We start from the raw sequence: 19822 nt of genomic DNA, 5'->3' as shown, positions 1-19822 counted from the left end.
AAAAGAGTTTAATTGATGAACATCTTAATATTGAAGAATTCATCATGTAAAAATATATATATATATACTGTATATATTTTTAAAGACGCGTAGAAATCTAAAGATTTTTAATAACAGCATTTAAAGGAAACTGGTTAAAATAATAAAATAAAATTCCTTACAAACTGAAGTAGAGAAAGAAGAATGGGAGTATGTAGTTGTGCATTACAGTTCTGTAATACTGAACTGCATAACTAAAGAAAACCACTATGTAACCAGCGCAATGCTCTTGCGCAGTCTAACAGGTAATGAGTTCGATTACAAATCATTCTTATATAACTTCTACCGAACTTCTATCTGATTTATACACCATTTTTTTATCGATATTTATTTCAATGAAGAATTTAAAAAAACAGCAAAATGAGTTCTTTGAAAATATATAATTAAAAAAATCAAATAATTTAATTAATTTAAAATTTTTCATGGGTTTTTTATGCATCTTTTTTTTTAACTCTTAAAAAAAATGGTTTAAATTCCAATAAAATGACTTTAACTCGTTCTTTTTCATCATTAACCTCCCGGAATTCGATTTTTCGGGAACTGTGAAACTGAAAATAGGATAAGCCTAATTTCATTCACCTTAGTCCATGATAAAATTTTGTCCATGATTTATTATTAATCGTGATTGGGGAGAGAGATAGCCGCTGAGCTGTCCAAAGCTTCAATGGGTCATCTTGGGTTCCCCAATATGAAGTCATAAATGCGTGTTGGTTATTTGTAAAGATGATGTAAAGGCAGATGCAGAACAAAACTCTTAATAATGAAGTACTTACTGAAATTTTAATACAATTGTACATTATTACAGTATTTTACTATCCAATGTTTGTTACTCATTTATAAGAGAAAGGTATTTCTTTAAATAATTCAACAACTGCGTGAAATAATATTGATTAGATTGTCCTATGCTTTAATAAAGATAAATTTCTGAACAGCATCCCAACAATAGCAAGGGTTGAGATGAAAAATCTCCCATACTTTTATTTTACTTTAAAAGAGTAAAAAAAAAAAAAAAAAAAAATGGAATAAAACAAAATATTTTTTTTCTATCGCATTGTTTTTTCCAACTCTTGGGATTGTTTAAGAAATGACAAAAAGAGGGGGTATAGCCAATAGGTGGCCGGCTGTCACTCAGACCTAGTCCCCACTATGGACGTTGTAGGCAAATCACAAACCAATCTGAAGCTTCGCTCTCTCTGTCTATGTATTTAATTTACTCCCTACCTACCCGCACAAGAAGAAGTGGCTTGCAGCCGGGGAGGTCCCCTTCCTTTTCTAACACGTGGTAGCCTGCTGCGCCACCTAGCGAGTGGCGAGTGTATTCTCAGATCATCATCACTTTTCATTGCCACCGCCCCAGCGTCAGTATGGCCTGTGTTGTACAATTGTGCACGTGCTTATTCACTTACAGGAAAGATGAACTTCGCCCGATATTTATCACATTCAAAACAAAACTATACAAACTCGACTAATATTAATTAATAAAATTTAAGGAAATATATCGAATAAAATTGTTTTACCCGTACTTTCTCTTTTTGCAAGCTACAATAAATTTGTTGAACAAATCAATAAGTTGGGACCGTGATCAGCAGGAGCAAAGTTAGAAGGAGAAGCTAAATAAACAAAGGAGTTAAAGTAATTCCTATTTTTTCAGCCGAGCTTTACGTCCAACTACCAAAATCAGGAGCCGATCAGCAAACACACTTAAGGACAAAGTACTCATATTAACCATTAAATTAAATTATTACCATTAAATAGTAATTCAAGAAGCAGACCGGGGGAATCGAACCCACTAAACCAACAATACATCTTAGCTTTGCGGGTCTAGCCTATCGACTACCTCCTACGACTAGAAGGAGAATCAAAGACTCCAAGTTTCTCCAAACTAAATCTCTTTAACAAAATCTAATAGTTTTAAAAGTTAAGTATAAAAGGGTTGATTAAATGCCAGAAGGTACACAAATCAGCTAGTAACCAACACTTCATTCATATGTCAGTTTGTAATTTCAGTCATTTAGGCAATGTACGAAAAAAAGTTGAGCGATTAATTGAATATTTAAATTAGAACTTAAATTTAAAACGTATTCAACTGTGTAAATATATGGCCATGTGCCCCAATCTATGTAACTATGTGCATTAAATAAAGGAAGTACAATACATTCTAAATAATTTATTAGCATTATTAATATATATTAAAGATAACAATATATATACATAAATGATGTTTATGTAGCAGTACATATATGTATGTAGAGCAGATATTAACTCTTTATAGAAGAGAAAAACAAATGTGAACGCTCTATGTGAAGCGGTGAACGCGTGTATAATCTAGAACACTACCTATGTGCAAATTAACCCTGAATGTTTAACGTAGAAGCCAAGTACTAAACTGCGATAAGAGTAATTGATGTTAGTTAGTGTTCACACCAACTTTTGAGAAGTGATAAACACATGAAATAGAGAAAATTTCGATTTGAATGAAATTTGTCGTAAATGAAATAGAGAGAGAGAAATCATGGTTAATCAGAGGGATGTGTCCTAAGAGAGGGGGTGAATTTATGGTAGCGCCAATAACTAGGAATAGAGCTACTTTCACCAATTAACCGCGGAGAGCGTTAGCGTATGTCACCTGACTGCTTTCCACTGCGGTCAACACGTCACGAAACCCCGCGGGCTATACACGCGTTCACCGCTTCACATAGAGCGTTCACATTTGTTTTTCTCTTCTATAAAGAGTTAATATCTTCTCTACATACATATACTGCTACATAAACATCATTTATATATATTGTTATCTTTACTATATATTAATAATGCTAATAAATTATTTAGAATCTATTGAACTTCCTTTATTTAGTGCACATAGGTACATAGATTAGGGCACATGGCCATATATTTACACAGTTGAATACGTTTTAAATGTGTGTTCTATTTAAGATGAATCAAACTCATGTAACCACAATTACGACTCCATAAGAGTAAGTACGGGGAAGGATATAAAAAGGAAATCAAGACAATACAGACACGGTATTTCCGCCACACAACAAAGACAATTTTTGATATTGGGTGTATAAAGTTTAATGTCTATTCGGTGGCATAAAATACATTTATATACAAGAAGAATCGCTTCTGTGTGATTACTTCTGTATATATATTATGTCCTACAAGGTGTGAAAATATAGTTAACTAAACCGCAGACTGGCGCCAACTATTAGAACCTGACCAGCACTACCCAAAGAAGGTTATCCGAATAGTTGCGGTGTTAGCATTTAGAAGTATATTACAAGTTTTTTTTTTTTTTTCTAAAGAACAAACTAGAGGGCGCTGGAATTTCCGATATTTTAATATTTCAATTGTTCTTTTGTGAGATGATAAGAATCTTTTGGGGATCTTAAAAGAAATCGAAGGATAACATTAAGCGATCTGAGTCTGTCGAAGAAAGTTTTAATTAAAAGACTACCGCTAAATACGAGTATTATCCAGTTTAAAACATGGTGAGCAAGTTTCAGACCAAGAGGCTGAAATTTCTATTTCCGTGAGTGTATAAGTGGTATTCACGCAAAAGCCCAGAGAAAAAGATGGGAATGTGTAATTATTAGTTCACTTGGCAGCTGAAAACTATTAGATTAAAACTGTGGCTAGTGAAAATTGAGGAGCAGCGTGTTCTTATCTCATATAGAACGAAATAGAATGTAAAGACTCACAAAAAATATATAGGTGCTTAAAAACAAAAAGACTACCAACACTCTTACGTCACCACAGCATTTTCCTTACATAGCACTGAAAATCATCACACGTTCGATTCCCCAAACACAGAGATACAAAAAAATCAGAGACAAACACACCAAAAAGGAAAATACTAGAAATGATTTACACATCAAAGACGGAAAATAGTTCAAATTTCAAAACGGACACGAACAATCTAAATAACAAATACGCCAACTTATTAGAAAATAAATAAAAATATCTTTTGACAATGGAAACACTGGCCTCCTTACAACCAAACACAAGCAACCAATCACGCTTAGTCCATCAGCAGATAGGACAAAAGATACACCAACTTTATAATAATGTAAAAATATTATATTGTCAACAAGCCCTGAAGATGATCTAGTCCCAAGGTCGAAAGCTTGGCAAAATAAATTAATATGATGACTAAAATTGGTAATATTCTATCTTCCTTCAGGATTAATGAATCAGTCACCAAAAACAATGAACCATAACTCGGGTAGAACTATTATTTGTGGAGTGTTGAACAGCAAGGAAAAACACCCAAAGTGTCTAAGTCTATCCTTAATCGTTTCCTCACAAATATAGGTGTTGACTTGAGGGACACTTATCCCCTTAATCTTATACTTAGGGTTGGCCATCCAGGCGTGGCCTGTTCAGGAAACCTACTGGAAAAGCATTAAACTCAAGGATGGATCAAAACTTTGGATCTCTCTCTTTGCCGGTCCTCCGATAAAAATCTTTCACCTTGGAGGAGCTCTCGCATATCCTGGTCATGCTTCTCCAAACCCTTTCATCCAAAACTCCTTAATCTCCCTTTCAACAAACTATTACATGGCAGGATCACAGAACGATGTTGGTTATCCTCACCCTAAGTCCAGGTATCTACGAAGCAGAGCTTAAGGATAAGATTATTTGTACCTCTACCAAAATTTTTCCACTCATTTGGGGATCCAACGAAGCTTGTTTTTCATTAAACGACAACATGTTTAGCGATATCATTTGCATGTAACTTTTTCATTAGGTATAAGTCAAGGTTTCCCATCCTGGGGTGCGAGAAAAGTACGGGTAAATAATAGGATATTATTATTATTATTCAAATATTTTGTATTATTATATTATTATCTTGCACATATTTCAAGGAAATTATTATTTTTTGTAAAGTATACTTTCTGTGTTATACACTCCATGTGTTTGATTTTTTTTTTTTGTTATATTTATCCGCAAAATATAAATTTCTGGGGGTGTGAGGCTCGAGTAAAATTTCTGTAGGGTACGAGACGAAAAAAAGGTTGGGAACCATTGGTATAAGAAAACAAACGTCCTCAAATAATTATAAAAATCTCTGAATGGTAAGTTTTGGGCTAGAGGTTAATCTAATATTATGAGGAAAATTTACAATAGTTTGGAAATCTATGGATAGAAAAGATAAACACTTATCACAACCGGAAGTAGAGAAATATATTATTAGAAGACTTTTTAACCATATCTAACGAATCTACAAGGTAAAAAAAAACCTTAGACAATAAGTGCAACGTTGATGTAAAAGGATGAACTCAATTGGGGAGGTTAGAAAAGGGAAAAAAACTATTTAGAGAACGTAAGTAGTATGAGAGGGAGATCTTCCGGTTTGGCTGACCGGAAACCAACTTGTTAATCGACAAAAGAAAAGTGTTTGTTGGCGGCCACAAGAGATCGTATACGTGATGAGGTGTGTTCACCGCAGAAGCCTTACTATATATACACCTAAATATATCGATATGTTTGTTCAATTGATATCCGTGTGTACAAGATCTCTGAGAACTTCGATAGATAGAGTTAACAAGAGGGCTTCCGAATAGGGCCCAGGGTGATTCTTTGTCGGTGTGGCGTTACCACAATTTTAAAAGAGTATTCGGTTAGTTTTTTTTAATTTCTATTTCTTTTTATGAATTCTGTTTACGCTTTTCTGTGCCTCCATTCCTCTAGGTTTTTGCACGCTTCTTTTACACCATCCTGTATTCTTGTACTCTGCCTGCACCTTTCGTACACACCGCCGTGTTGCTGCTACATCCTTAAATCTTCCATTAAACCTTTCTTAAAGAGCCTGTAAACGGCTTTAAAGTCGAATCCTGGATCACACAAGTTTTGATCTGTCATAGTAAGTTTGTAAAAATACCTTGTCTGTGAGAGAAGTTGTCAATTCTTCTGGCCGAATTACCCTTCTTCGAATATGTTGGGCCTAACTTACTATTTGTAAATGATAGAACGTACATTTAACTGAAACAGTACTTCAGAGGGAACCATCCTGCCATAATAAATGTTTCAAATAAATTTATAGGCGCCACGTTTGCCGAGCGGTTAGAGGCGAGACCTGTAAATCTAATATGTATTGTGGTACTGGGTTCGATTCCCGGTCTTAGGCCTTGGATTTTATTTAATGATTAATAAAAGAAATTTACAGTAAAGTTTGTTTGCTAGTCACCTCCGTACACGACACCTAATTGGTAGTTGGAGGTAAAGCCCGCCTGAAAAAAATTGGCAATTACTTTACTAAATGTTATATGACGTACAGTACATGTCAAATATAACTGGATACTAAGTATAATGAATATCATGGAAGTAAATAGCAAAAGGGAAAAACAAAATTAACTGAATAAAAGGGTACTTCAGTTAGATTAATTTTTACCAAAATCTTCTTAAAAGAACCTCAGGTAATGCCTAAACGAAACATGATCGGCGATGATCAGTTTTTGAGTTATGCAGGACCAAAAAACTGGCAAAAACAGGGACTGATATACAATCCAATTTGTTAAATCCACATTTTCTTATACAGAGGATTGAAAATCGATATTTCCGGCAAAAATTCCTTAAAGAAAAGCTGTACATGACGGATAAGGGTAAGAAACTGTTTCATTGCCTCGTCGAAAACTTTTCAACCAGTCGTCGTGATACGAGTACATACTTCCGGCAAAAACTCCATTTAACATGCTAACATTTCCTCTTGCGAGCAGTAAATTGATAGAAAGAAGGCCACAAAAATTGTAATTGACTAATTTATTACGACCTAAAAGAGATAACTAAGAATAAAAATTAAAAGCCATCAATGATTTACTAATTGGACTTGTAGCAGCACGTGATGGTGACAGATATCAACTAGATAAACCTCATTGGAACCTGACTTGACCCTAGTAAAATCTACACCAGGTGCAACAGTGCGTCTACTCTGGCGACAAGGTATAACTCAACACAAGAGTAAAGAACACAATATCTTACAGTAGTATGAGTCATTCAGATTATCATATTTCCATATTTACATCTACCCATTAAAACACTTATTTTACAACTTACTAATTCTAAGTCTACAATTATTAAGCTTTAGGATCTACAGAACATAACTTCTACAATTTAGTTCTTCAATTCCCTTCGTACAATAACTATTTTATAAGTTCCAAAATACCGCTCCCAAATCATTATGTTGAATATGGAACCAATAAAGGAAAGCGCCATTTACTCTGACATGAATTGTTGGAAGATACAGTAATAGGCTCATTTAATGAGTTCAATTCTCATTTTGAATAAGCCTCATTTTCAATTTATACGATCGGTTAAGAAGTTGGGTTCATTTTTTGGAAGGAAGAAAGCGAATGAGCAATAACAGATGTTGAACGCTCTTCTACAATAACTCAGATTCTAGCTAAAGACCGACCTTTCAAAATCAAGAAAGATTAGAATCAAAATCAAGGACTTTATATATTTGAATATAAAGAAAGGTGCTTTAAAGTGTACACTTGTTGGAGTTATTAATTTATTTAAAGTTATTATTTTATTTTAAAAATTATGACATACCTAATAATATACATTTTTTTGCGTTTATTTGTGCTACAATCAGCGCGTTGGCGCTATAAGTAACAGTGATAACAGAACTATGAATAACAGAAGTAAACGAGTGGAGAAGTTATCCAGTGGTTACACTCCAAAACATTAGACTATTAGTCGCTCTCTTTACTTGAGAGGAGATCACGAGGCCACTGTCTCTTAAGGCGTCTTGTCAGGGTTATCAGGAAGAGTTCTTGAAGAAAGATTTTTTAGCTAGTGGATTTATATGAGATTGCAGGTTGAAGTGGAGTTATCTGTATCTTGTTTTAGCAACTTGTGTGACAAAAGGAATGTGTTAAGGTTAGTGTGTATAGTCAGTTTGGAGACATAAAATGGAGCGTTTACAACAGTTCGAAGTATTTTAGATTGAAGGAGATTGAATCCTTTGGAGATTTGTGCGTTTGGTTGAACCCCACAGCTCTATTACATTCGCCCAGATACATAAAGTGTCATTATTCTTAGTTTAAGAATGATGTCAGCAGCGCTGGTTAGCCTTCAGTGATTGTTCTACATATGGGCGACTAGACTGCTAAACAGTTTGCAGAATATCAGTCATAGTAGATTAATGAGTTGGTACTTGGTTACAAGGGGCCAGGAGTAAGGTCAACTTCAGTGCATTGTCTGTACAAGGTGGAACTGTACCCTGGCTGGAACTACCAGAGGACAATACGAACAAGAGAATGAGAAAGAGGGAAAACAGGACAACCTTTGTGCTGTTGATGGTCGTCGCGTGCTAGAGAATTAGTAGCTGCTAGAGTGTGGTCTAAAGTGCTTACTGCCTCCAAGTAGCCCACCATTCTTCCAGCACTCCAAGTAACCTTACAATGCCTTTAGTCTTCTCTCTCTCTCTCTCGTTTCCAACTGCTCCCTGTGTATATATATTCCAGTGGAATACATTACCAGCTGAACAATGTTCGCCCGTCTGTATAATTCATATCTGTTTGCATTTCTATTATGTGGTTATTCTGCGCGAAGAGATAGGGTATGTTCATGCTGAACACAAATGCTCCTCTGCAGTCGGTAGCTTTTGCTCGTGTACTAACCGCCACATAGGTCGCGTAATCTCATTAGCCATTTGACCCCTATGAACTCCTTGTATTCAAAATGTACTCCCCCCTCCCCAAGTATCCTAAAAGAAAGGATTTTTTAATTTTTAGCGACACACTCTCACGACTCACATGATTCTAACTCAAATATATTTTTTTTCAAACTAATCATTTTTACTTCTTGCAATGTATAAAACCGTACGTTACTCTGCAATGTTATTTCATGGCGTTTGCCACCCTGCTTAAGGCCCAGGTAATTAATAAAAAATTTTGACACGAAATCTTATTGTAAGCCTATACCTATTGTTACTGGGACCTATTTGGTCATACCGCAACTCACTACGCCTCCAGACATTACAATCAAAAATACTACGAAAACTACTTAACGCTCCATTCTACATTTCTAACCTCACCATTTATAATGACCTCAAAATCCCTTTCGTCAACGACCTTACTTTCTTAAAATTTCATTCCTTTACAGCAGCTCATCCTAATCCTTTAATTGAACACTTATCTTCTTCCACTATACCAGGTAATCCTCCAAGGAGATTGAAGAGAAGATGGCCCCGCGACCGACTCTCCTCATAACAGTATAGTGATCTGATCACGTTAATGGAGTGTCGCCACTGGGTGCCTTCTCCAATCTTCTATCAAGACACTATATTACATCGCATTTGCTTGTTGCAACAACCTGTTGCAGTCGCAAATTTCAATAAAAGATTAAAAAAAAAAAACTATCAAAAATACATATAAATAATTTGCTTAAATAATGTTTCCCTTCTTTTACTAAATGTAATTTAATTAAGATTTCAAATTTTCATTTTAGTCTAATTAGGGTGCTTGATTCTTGCGGTACTTATGGATACTTAACCAAACTTATCAGTACCAGTTTTTTAAATTTAAGGTGCTTCAACATCATTCTTGTTAGGACAATAAACGCTCGGATCGTTCTTTACAGGCAGCACTTGATGATACCCTGAATAGGAGGGTCAGGAGTGTTCTGGATGAAAGAGACCAGATCAGATAATTTAATTTAAGCAGTAGAATTGGGCTAAGACTGACGACAGAAAGAATATTTAGGTCTGTGTAGATGTAGATGGTGTGGTTGGAGCCATAAAATGAGTCTTTTACCTTGGTTCTTAAGATTCCGAATTGGAGGTTTTGTATTCGGTTGTGGTTATTTTGATTGGTTGTCCTAGAGGGTTGTTTGAAAAGTCCGTGCAAAGTCAGAGAGATAGCACCGCGTATGAAGGTTATGTTTAGTTAGTAACATCTCTTGGAAGAACACACACCAAGTTTCAGCCAGATCGGTCTATTTCATTGTGTTTGGCATTCGTTTGAATCGAGGAAGTCGAGTGATTTTCAAAAAATGGACGAAAAAGAATTTCGTGTGTTGATTAAACACTACTTTATGAAAGGCAAAACGCCTCAGGAGACTAAAGAGAAGCTTGATAAACATTATGGTGACTCTGCACCTTCGATTAGAACAGTTTATAAGTGGTTTCAAAATTTTCGGAGTGGCCATATGGGCACAAGTGACGCTGAACGTTCTGGACGCCCTGTTGAGGTTACTACTCCAGAAATCATTGATAAAATCCATGATATGGTGATTGGTGACAGAAGAGTGAAGGTGCGTGAGATTGCTAGTGCTGTGGGCATCTCGAATGAACGGGTACATAATATTTTGCATCAACATTTGGACATGACAAAGCTATCCGCAAGATGGGTGCCGCGATTGCTCACGCTTGACCAAAAACGAAATCATGTAAGGACGGTTTGCAGCTGTTCCAGAAGAATCCGCAGGACTTTAAGCGTCGTTTCGTCACTGTGCATGAAACATGGATACATCACTACACTCCTGAGACCAAAGAACAATCTAAACAATGGGTTACCAAGGGGGAATCTGCGCCAAAAAAGGCGAAGACCGTTCCTTCGGCCGGAAAGATTATGGCGACTGTCTTTTGGGATTCGCAAGGAATAATCCTCATCGACTATCTGGAAAAGGGTAAAACTATTACAGGTGCATATTATTCATCGTTATTGGACCGTTTGAAAACCGAGCTGCAAGAAAAACGCCCACGATTGGCCCACAAAAAAAGTCCTTTTCCATCACGACAACTCACCAGCTCACACCTCAGCAGTTGTTGTCGCAAAATTAATGGAAATAGGGTTCCAACTCGTTTCACATCCCCCCTATTCTCCAGACTTGGCTCCCTCGGACTACTATTTGTTCCCCAATATGAAGAAATGGCTGGCGGGAAAAAGATTTTATTCAAACGAGGAGGTGATTGCAGAAACAAATGGCTATTTTTCAGACTTGGACAAATCCTATTATTCGGAAGGGATCAACAAACTAGAGCAGCGTTGTACGAAGTGTATAAGCCTAAAAGGAGACTATGTTGAAAAATAAAAAAGGTTTACCCCAAAAAATTAAGTAGTTTTCATTTTTTGCACGGACTTTTCAAACGACCCTCTATATAATTTGAGTCCTTCATATAGAAGCGAGTAAGGCATAGTTAAAGTCAATTTACAGCGTTTTACCATCAGAGTTTTCAACATTTGTATCTGTTTTTGCAGTATATCTGGTTTTAGTCGAATTTGGGGATTTTATGTAAAACGTTTGTACAGGTATTCTACTTGATTCTACAATGGGCTTCATAACATTGTTGTGATGAAGAAGTGGAAGAGTTTTTCGAACAGGGATATTTAGATCTACTTCCGCAATTATTGCAGGATTGACTATGCATCTACTTTGTGTAGGAGATATACAAGAAGCCACCTTTGTTCCCTTTTTAATAAATTAAAATCTAAAAAATTTTCTAATGTTAGGAAAACTAATTAGAAACAATATTTGAAGAGACTTTCACATATCAATAAAATAATCTTAAACAATAATTATTTAGATTAATTACCAGCAATTAAATTTATGAAGAAAGATAGAAGATAGACGGAGAATTATTACAAAGAATATACGAGCTGAAGATATTGTTAGAATTGGAAAGCGACAAAATGACGATGTTTAATTACTACATCATTAAGAGAAACTGGACTTTCACAATTAACACGAGCGTGAATTATGTTCCGTTTTTCCTTCATCTAATTTGAATAATAATTTTTAAAAAATAAAATACTTTCATATTTTCATAAGAAGAAGAAATTACATGCTAAACTTACATACTTATTATTAGTTCCGCATATTTTAGTTTTTATTCGAATCTTAGGCATCCTGATTACAAATATTGTAACGTTTTTATTAAATTAATAAATAAATGAAATTCAACTTTTATGAATAATAAATTATTTTTAATAATATAATAATAATCATGAATATTGAATGGATCCACACAACATGGAAGACTATCCATTATAGTAGGTTTTTGGTTAAATGATTTCAACCGATTTAGATAATCCAAATATTACTAAAAGTGGTAAGAGACTAGCATAAGTTGCTCTCTGGGTCAAAAGAACAGCAGCAATTTAAACCTAAACTGGATCTTAAATCAAGAAGCTGACTTGAGCCAACTAAGATACTCAGCAGCCTGAACAAATCGGAGAATGATCTTATTTTCTTTAAATGATTTTAAGGCGTGTCAACATCTGAGGTTATTAACGCCCGGAGGTTATTTCTGTGCACTGTCGGCCTCCGGACAGTGAGCTGTAAGAAGGTTCTAGGAAGAGAAAATCTAAGGGCTAGTAACTGGATTCGAACCCGGGACCTCCGCGTGGGAATCAAATTCGCTAACCGCATAGTTAATCCCTTCCCGGAGAATAACCTTAATAGCAAAACAGGTAAGCTAAGGCTCTGCCACCAAAGTAAACGTATTCTAATTACAGATCGTATCTAATTTCCTAGAGCCCCTAGAGTTTGTAGATAACAAAGGAAATGTATCTACAAAGGCCTGAACAATCTACGTATTTTGGCTGCGTAAAATATCAGTGCTTTTACTCGTAAATTAGTTCTGTGTCAATGTGCAAGCGTGTCGAGATGTGTGTGTATATTCGCAAAACTCAAATAGTTGATTTCATCAGCTCTTTCTTGCAGGCCCATTTGGATTTTGCAAGTGTTTGAAAAGAGTTTAAACACAGTTTGTGTCTTTAGATTGGAGTAACTAGCAGAGACTCCATGATCCCTAACATTGTGATTGATCCGATTCGCCCTTAAAACCCCATGCTGTAAAATGAATTGGTGTTTTCCTTCAAAAGCTCCATAAAAAGGTTTTAGTACAAGCCAATTGTGTAGTAGTGTCACTTTTAACCGCAATGCTCCCTCAAAAAATCCTACCCAGCAGTTATGGCGATGACAATGAAAGATACAAAATCACATTACTAATAGCCCCAACAGAACTCCTGGTCAGCATTTTAGACAGATGAAAACCCACCAAGTATGAACGATGAATGCTATGAAGCCATTCATTCTTGGAACTTATACAGACATAAAGACTCGTCAACAATGATTTTGTGGGCTTAACTTTACATTAGATTAGTTCCAGGATTGCTGTAAAATCAAATCTTCTGCGTCCTAAAAGAGCCAATCATCCTATGTAACTTGAGCTAGAGTTAGTATCCTGTGAATTTGCCTTAGATGAAGTAGTTTCACAAAAAAAAGTCTCTGATAGCCACAAACATCGAATAGTTTGGAATGTTAGGGGAAGTGGTAGAAAAGTTGTTGTTAGACAAGGATATTGTTCACAAAGAGGCTAAGATTCCTGAAGAAAAGGCTAGTCCACTTTCCACAAAGGGAAAGGCAGTTACAGCTGTTGGTATTATATCACAATCTCAATATTAACTGCGGTGTTATCATCTTTGCGAATTTTCTTTTCCTGCTTTCGGCTTCCTTCGATATTTACTTTTTTAATTATTTTGCATAAATCCAGAGAGAAACAAAATTTAGTAAAAAACCTCTTTTTTTTGCATTCAGAGAGGACCTCAATTCTAAACTGAAAATCCATTAAACTTCAATAAAAACAATAACTCCAAATATTGAGAATATATTACAAAATTTTAGCTTCCTATCACTTACGACATCTAGGTCTCAGAAAGTAAACTAACCAAACCTGTCTTTAAGATACTTATCCGCATAGAAATAATGAGCAAACAACCTAATAATTATTAGATCAGTTCAGTAACTTTAGAAAATATTTCAGCTTAGAAGCAGCAACACTGAACTGTAAATGTGAAAGAACAGAAATGCCGATGTAAAGTTGTAAATCAAGAAGGATGCCCACACGTGAGGCTTATCTCTTTAACAAGGTTCAATGGAGCACTATGTATTATACTCTGGTTCATACATAGAACCATGTCAGACATTCAAGTCTTTGGTCCCAGGCAGGTGTTTAATATTCTAAAACTTGTCACTTTTAAAAGTCTGATCGTAAATTAATTCCACGACTACCTAACACCCCTCTTGCATGCCAATATTCTTGATGGTAATTCATTTCTGCATTGTGTGAATATTGTGTTATAATTTTGAGTTCATATTCAATTGTAATTTTCTGTTTTTGAATTAAGGTTGATCACACACAGAGCAATATGTAAATAGGAGTTTTTTTTGGACTCGGATCTGAAAGCGAATATTTTTGAATTTAAGACTTTGTGAGATCAGAGATCACAAATATCTGTACTTGAGGCGAACCGCTAAGACGAGAATAAATGCTTAGATTTTGAGAATGTCTCAAAACACTTTTGGATTTTGTGTAGTTATCTTGTTTCCAATCTGAACTTCTTCTAAAGCAAATGATGTGGTTCTCCTTCTTAATGGAAAAGTGGCCCTATTACTGTTTTTCTTCTATCTTCAGAAAGGATATGGTTTATAAACGGAAATTGTTTTTCTTAGTTCCCATCATAGGGAGGTTTCTTAAGAAATCGAATGGGAAATAAAAAGACTAGAAAAAAAACTCTCCTTTGATCTTGACGACTATCAAGAAGAAAGAAAGAAACTAAAACAAGATAAAAACCAAATAAAATTGTTCTCTCGAAATCTAAGAAACTGATGATTGAAGATGATGTACCCTATCGAATAGTAATAGTTTAGTGTGTATAAAAACTATTCAAAGGGCTTTATATTCTCTCAGAGGGGTAAGATTGGTAGCATGAAGGGTTTAGCACCCCATTAGACTCTAGAGATAGGGTCCGGCCGTGAAATTATTCTACCTGGAATAGAAGTTGCGGCTAGGCAACTGGAATGCCAGTGTGGTTTATCTCTGTGTATACAACAAGAATAAGAAGACGAAAGAGAAAAAAGTGGAATAAATAAACGTTGGTAATAATTTCTTTGTCAGCTAATGGTGTTGAACTGCTACTGACGAATTGACAGATTGATGAGGAAATCTGTTTATGTTTGGGCCGCCGGTCAGTTACCGACTAAGTGAAGTGGAGGAATCATCCTTCGAGGTATTGTAATGATATCAGTGGCTAAGTACAGGGTTAACTATTGCTCTACGTCAGCTAATGATCTAGAAGAAGACCAACGATTACTATTCCCGTCTGAATTAGACCAAGAGAATAATCAACTTTTGCGGTTTTTCTATAATCTCATCAGACAAATCGCTCCTATTCTTCAAGCTAATGTTTTGGTATTAAATTATACTTATAGATACGTCAGATTTTCTGGAGATTACTGATTTTGACATTTAAAAATATATTGAACTTAATCAGACGCTTCAGACAACTGAAAAGACTATTTAGGCAACAGATCAAAACTCACTCTGGACAAAAAAAGACTTATATTAAAGACAGTCTGGGCTTGTGGCATCGAACTGTAGGGGTTCAACCAATCGCTCAAACCTCCCCAAGAATCCAGGCTTTGCAGTCTAAAATTCTTCGCTCTATAGAAAACAGCTCCTCTCTACGTCACCAATCAAACCATTCACACAGGCTTAAACATTCTTTTCGTCACATAAGTTGCTAAAACACATTACAGAAAATTCCATCTTAATATTCAATCTCATTAAAATCCACTTGTACAACATCTATCTTCCAGAACATTTCCAGACAACACTTCTAGACGTCTTAAAAGACAGTGGCCTCGTGATCTCCTCTCTGATGAAGAGAGTCAGCAGAATGTAGAATGTTATTGGAGTGTTACCGCTGGGTAACTTCTCCACTCTGTATATTATATGTTATGTTGTTTATTGTTATCATTGTTGCTTATAAAGCAATAAAATGCGTTGATTGTAACTAAATAAACGATCAATGGAAAAAATAAGTATTATGAATACTCAAAAGACAATGAGAGTGTCAGTAGATTCTTTTCATTCTTAAGAATCATTTTTTCCCCAACTAAATGAAATATTACCGTTAAGTATTGCTTTTACTCTTCTAAAAGCACTATGCAGTTCAAATAAAACAGCTCTTCGTGCAGATAACTTCAAAGCAATTAATGATACTGTATTATTCATTAGAAGTACAAGAATTAAGACACATGGCAGCCACACCAACGAGGACAACATTAACGCTAATCAAAGTTCATCCTAAAAGATTTATTTAAAACAAAAAACAAATTCTAGGAACGAAACAGCAATAAGGTTTCAGTATCTAGTTTATTTGACTTGAAAAAATAAAGACATTGGAGACGATACACTAGATTTAAATTACTGTATCAACTCATTAAGTTACCACACAAGTATTCTGAGGAGCTATTGTTCTATTATATCCTTCACTTGTGCGCACACGAACAGATAAGTTCACACGGACGAGCGATATGCGCAACAGATCGCTTCGATTACATCAAACGCTATAATATCCTCTACATAACATTACCCATTTTACTAACTATTAACTTTACAGATTGGATTACATTTTCAAGGTTACCATTCAACAATAAATCATAGAATTTCCTATTTACTATTTGAGATCGTTTCTACTTTCATTCACTTTTCTGATTCTGTTTACAAGTAAATGTAGACTTAGCACTTTTATTTGATTTTTTTTTAGAGAATATTGAGTTTTAGGGATCAGATTATTTCACAATTCAAAACCGAAAACTTAAATACTGGCTATGTAAGGGTAGTGAAACCCCACCACTCATCCACTCTAGCCAGAGAGAGAGAGACAGCCCCCTCGGCACACAGAGAAGGGAGGCTCGGCGAATGTATATAAGAACGAGAGGAAAGTCAAAAAGGAGATTCTGTGATTCTGTTCAAAGTCTTACACTTGAGTTTTACACATCGTTTAGCCACGTCAGTCAGTCTGTTCTGTTCTTGTAGTGTAAAGTATACAGTCCTTGGCAGTCAGTCATATAAATATACAAAGTCTTATACCGATACTAAAAGTGTTATTTATCCATCAACATCTACAACCAACATCTTCCTCAAACACTATTACAGGCTACAATCATTGATTAACTTCAAAACACTAGACAAAAATTTTATTTATATTAGAGGATTTTATTAAAATTTCGCTTTATTGTAGGTTCGACAGAGCAGCGTGCATCTATCTTATTCAAACGTCCTTCCCAAATTTAAACCAGTTTTAATTTGAAATTAAAGTTAAAATTAGAAGAAAAAAATGTAATAATAATTATATAAACAAACTTACAGTAAGAAGGAGGGATGTATATCTGCCGCAATTTGGCGGAAATTCATTTTTTGAGGAGGCCTGCAAAATAAAAGATAAAAAATTAGTGTTCGATCTTAGTTCGATATTTTGTTTTTTTGAGGTAGGTACAGATATCATCGAATAAAGTCTAATGACCGTGGAACAGCCTGGCTGAATACTCAGAGAAACAGCAGCCAGGACCTTTATGCTCCTTTATTAATTCTTTGAGAGAATCCTTTGCCAATCTACTACAGGTTCTGTGAGGAAGAGGTGGTAACGGCACTGCACGTATTGTGACGGTATGGCTTTGAATTCGGTAATTCTGAGCAGAAAAACTCTTCCCTTCATACTCCATCCAGAAGCTCCTCGTCATGTTTCCTGTCTAGTTAATCAAATCTCCCAGAAGAGTTGCCCTTACTAAATGAATGCTGCAACAATCCCTATGGTTTGCCATGACTTAAGCTTTCTGGCACTGACTGGAAAGCCTATCGATACCCAGTTTCTTTATCATATCACTTTTAGAAAGTATTGCATCGATGTTAGACTTATAAGGGTTTAATATTAGGCTGGAATGTTCGCAGGGACACTTCTCTTCAGCGGTACAGATTTCACCAGATAACGACAAACGAACGAACTGTACTAGACCTTCTCCTCAGCTAATTTTTTACCAAAATTCTTTTCCAATCTCGCATCTCCCTTAATTCAGCGAATTGTTACTCCTACTTTACCACACCCTCGGCTACTCCAAAAAGTCTTACTTAATTGCATGCAATAGAATTACACGAGTATACCTATATAACGGTATTGAAAACTCCATAAAGTAAAGCAATAATGGCCAAGTATAAAAGAAACTTCACCGTAACATATTTATGCTATAACCAGTTTTAATTCAATTGAACTTGCAGTAAGTGCATACTGCAAGCAAGAATTCTAACGTATATATTTTAGATTAAAGTCATTTACTTTACCATTTATAGTTAGTTCTAGTTTCTAGATAGAATATAAGTAGTATTATACTATAAATTCTCCAGTTGAAATAATACTATGAAATCTTCACCTACGAAAATGTAAGGGGTTTATCATTAAGCGATTTTATTTGTAATTTATGGATTTTACAATGTAGATAATTAGATATTTCTGGGCTCTTGTTATTCTTAATTTTAGGCATCAGTAAAAAAATTGTGGATTTTTCAATACTGGCTGCTGTTTGACTTCATAAGTTTCTATTTATTAGCCGTTAATGGTTTTAAAAGAAAAATTTACTCTTTATTATTAAACTTTTACAACGGCACTAACCACGAATAAAACTGATGTCAGACACTACAGTACACAGATTGGCTGAAGAACTGCAATCATACACTGAACTGAAGATGCGTGAACGACAGTCACAGTGTAGAGAGGCATCGACGGTTCAGTAGTCCCGTGGGTCGATTAGTAGAGGTTGAGTTGGCTTGGATTAACGGATCTGCTTGAAAGGTTAGTTGGGAATGGCATTGAAGATATCGGGTCTTGACTATGACAGAGAGCAGTAAACGTTCTGTAATATTTTGTCCAGGAACATAGACTTAGCCCAAAGGGTCTCTTAGCTAGAATTATCTCTACTCATTTCTCTTTTGAGTTTCAAGCCTTCATCTCGTTTTTTATTTTTTGAAGGTGGCAACCATTGACTTCACTTGAAAGTAACGAAAATGCCACGGATTTGAAGGTCATTAATTAAAGAGTATTTACAAAATGATTGCTAAGGCTCAGAATAGCTAGAGATAAATTTAATTCAATTTTTTTTTGCATTTAGGTATTTATGCTGCAATCAGCGCATTGGCGCTATAATAAGTAACAAAGATGGTTTTGGTTTTTTCGACCGTTGTTGATTGATGATTTTGGGGAATATCGAGGTGCGGTCGTAAAAAAAAACAAATTTTTGTTGCTTTATACCAACGTTTCGGTAATTTTACTACCTTCTTCAGGGTATTGTAAAAAAGTTTGTGTAGTTTAATGTTGAGCTAAATCATCTTAACTGTTCTATTTACGTTGTTTTTATGCACCTCGATATTCCCCAAAATCATAAGTAACAATGATAGAAGTGAATGGTAGACATAAACGAGTGGAGAAGTTACCGCAGTGGTAACACTCCAAAACATTAGACTGTTAGTCCACTCTCTTCACTAGAGAGGAGATCACGAGGCCACTGTCTCTTAAGGCGTCTTGTCCGGGTTATCAGGAAGAGTTCTAGCAGAAAGATTTTGAGCTAGAGGATTTGTATGAGATTATAGGTTAAAATGAAGTTTCCTGTATCCTGTTTTAGCGACTTGACTTAAGGTCAGTGTGTATAGTCAAGTTGGAGACATAAAATGGAGCGTCCGAAGTATTTTAGACTGAAGAGATTGAGTTCTTGGGAGATTGGTGCGTTTGGAAGAATTTAATTATAAATTATTAATTTTAATGTAAAATTTTATTCCACCTCTTTAACAACCCCTCATAGAAATATGGAAATTTAATGTTTTTTTGACTGGATACAAAAAATATTTACTTTGGCCATATCCTTCTGAAATATGAGTAAATTTGTGAGGAAAAGGTTACGAAATATTCAATGTTAAAAATACATATGAACTTTTTACCGT

General features: G+C 35.3%; 1 protein-coding gene and 1 long non-coding RNA gene across 11 annotated transcripts in view; both read right to left on the bottom strand.

Annotated features, from left to right (window-relative positions):
- LOC141450889 (uncharacterized) overlaps positions 1 to 19822 on the bottom strand; it is a 500259-nt gene that overhangs the window by 218840 nt on the left and 261597 nt on the right. The window lies entirely within an intron of this gene.
- LOC141450870 (uncharacterized) overlaps positions 1 to 19822 on the bottom strand; it is a 250752-nt gene that overhangs the window by 209016 nt on the left and 21914 nt on the right. For 8 of the 10 annotated variants that reach the window (XM_074121725.1, XM_074121733.1, XM_074121737.1 and 5 more), the window contains exon 3: positions 17205 to 17264. The exons of the other annotated variants lie outside the window; for them this stretch is intronic. The gene's annotated coding sequence lies outside the window, so the exon portion shown is untranslated. The remainder of the gene's footprint in view (positions 1 to 17204; positions 17265 to 19822) is intronic. 10 annotated transcript variants of the gene reach the window in all.

Source organism: Rhodnius prolixus, unplaced genomic scaffold, assembly GCF_049639745.1.
Source record: "Rhodnius prolixus isolate KJV_2025 unplaced genomic scaffold, Rpr scaffold_8, whole genome shotgun sequence".
NCBI classification, from domain to species: domain Eukaryota; kingdom Metazoa; phylum Arthropoda; class Insecta; order Hemiptera; family Reduviidae; genus Rhodnius; species Rhodnius prolixus.
The sequence above is the reverse complement of the archived record's forward strand: the minus strand, read 5'-3'. Positions and strand labels throughout refer to the sequence as shown.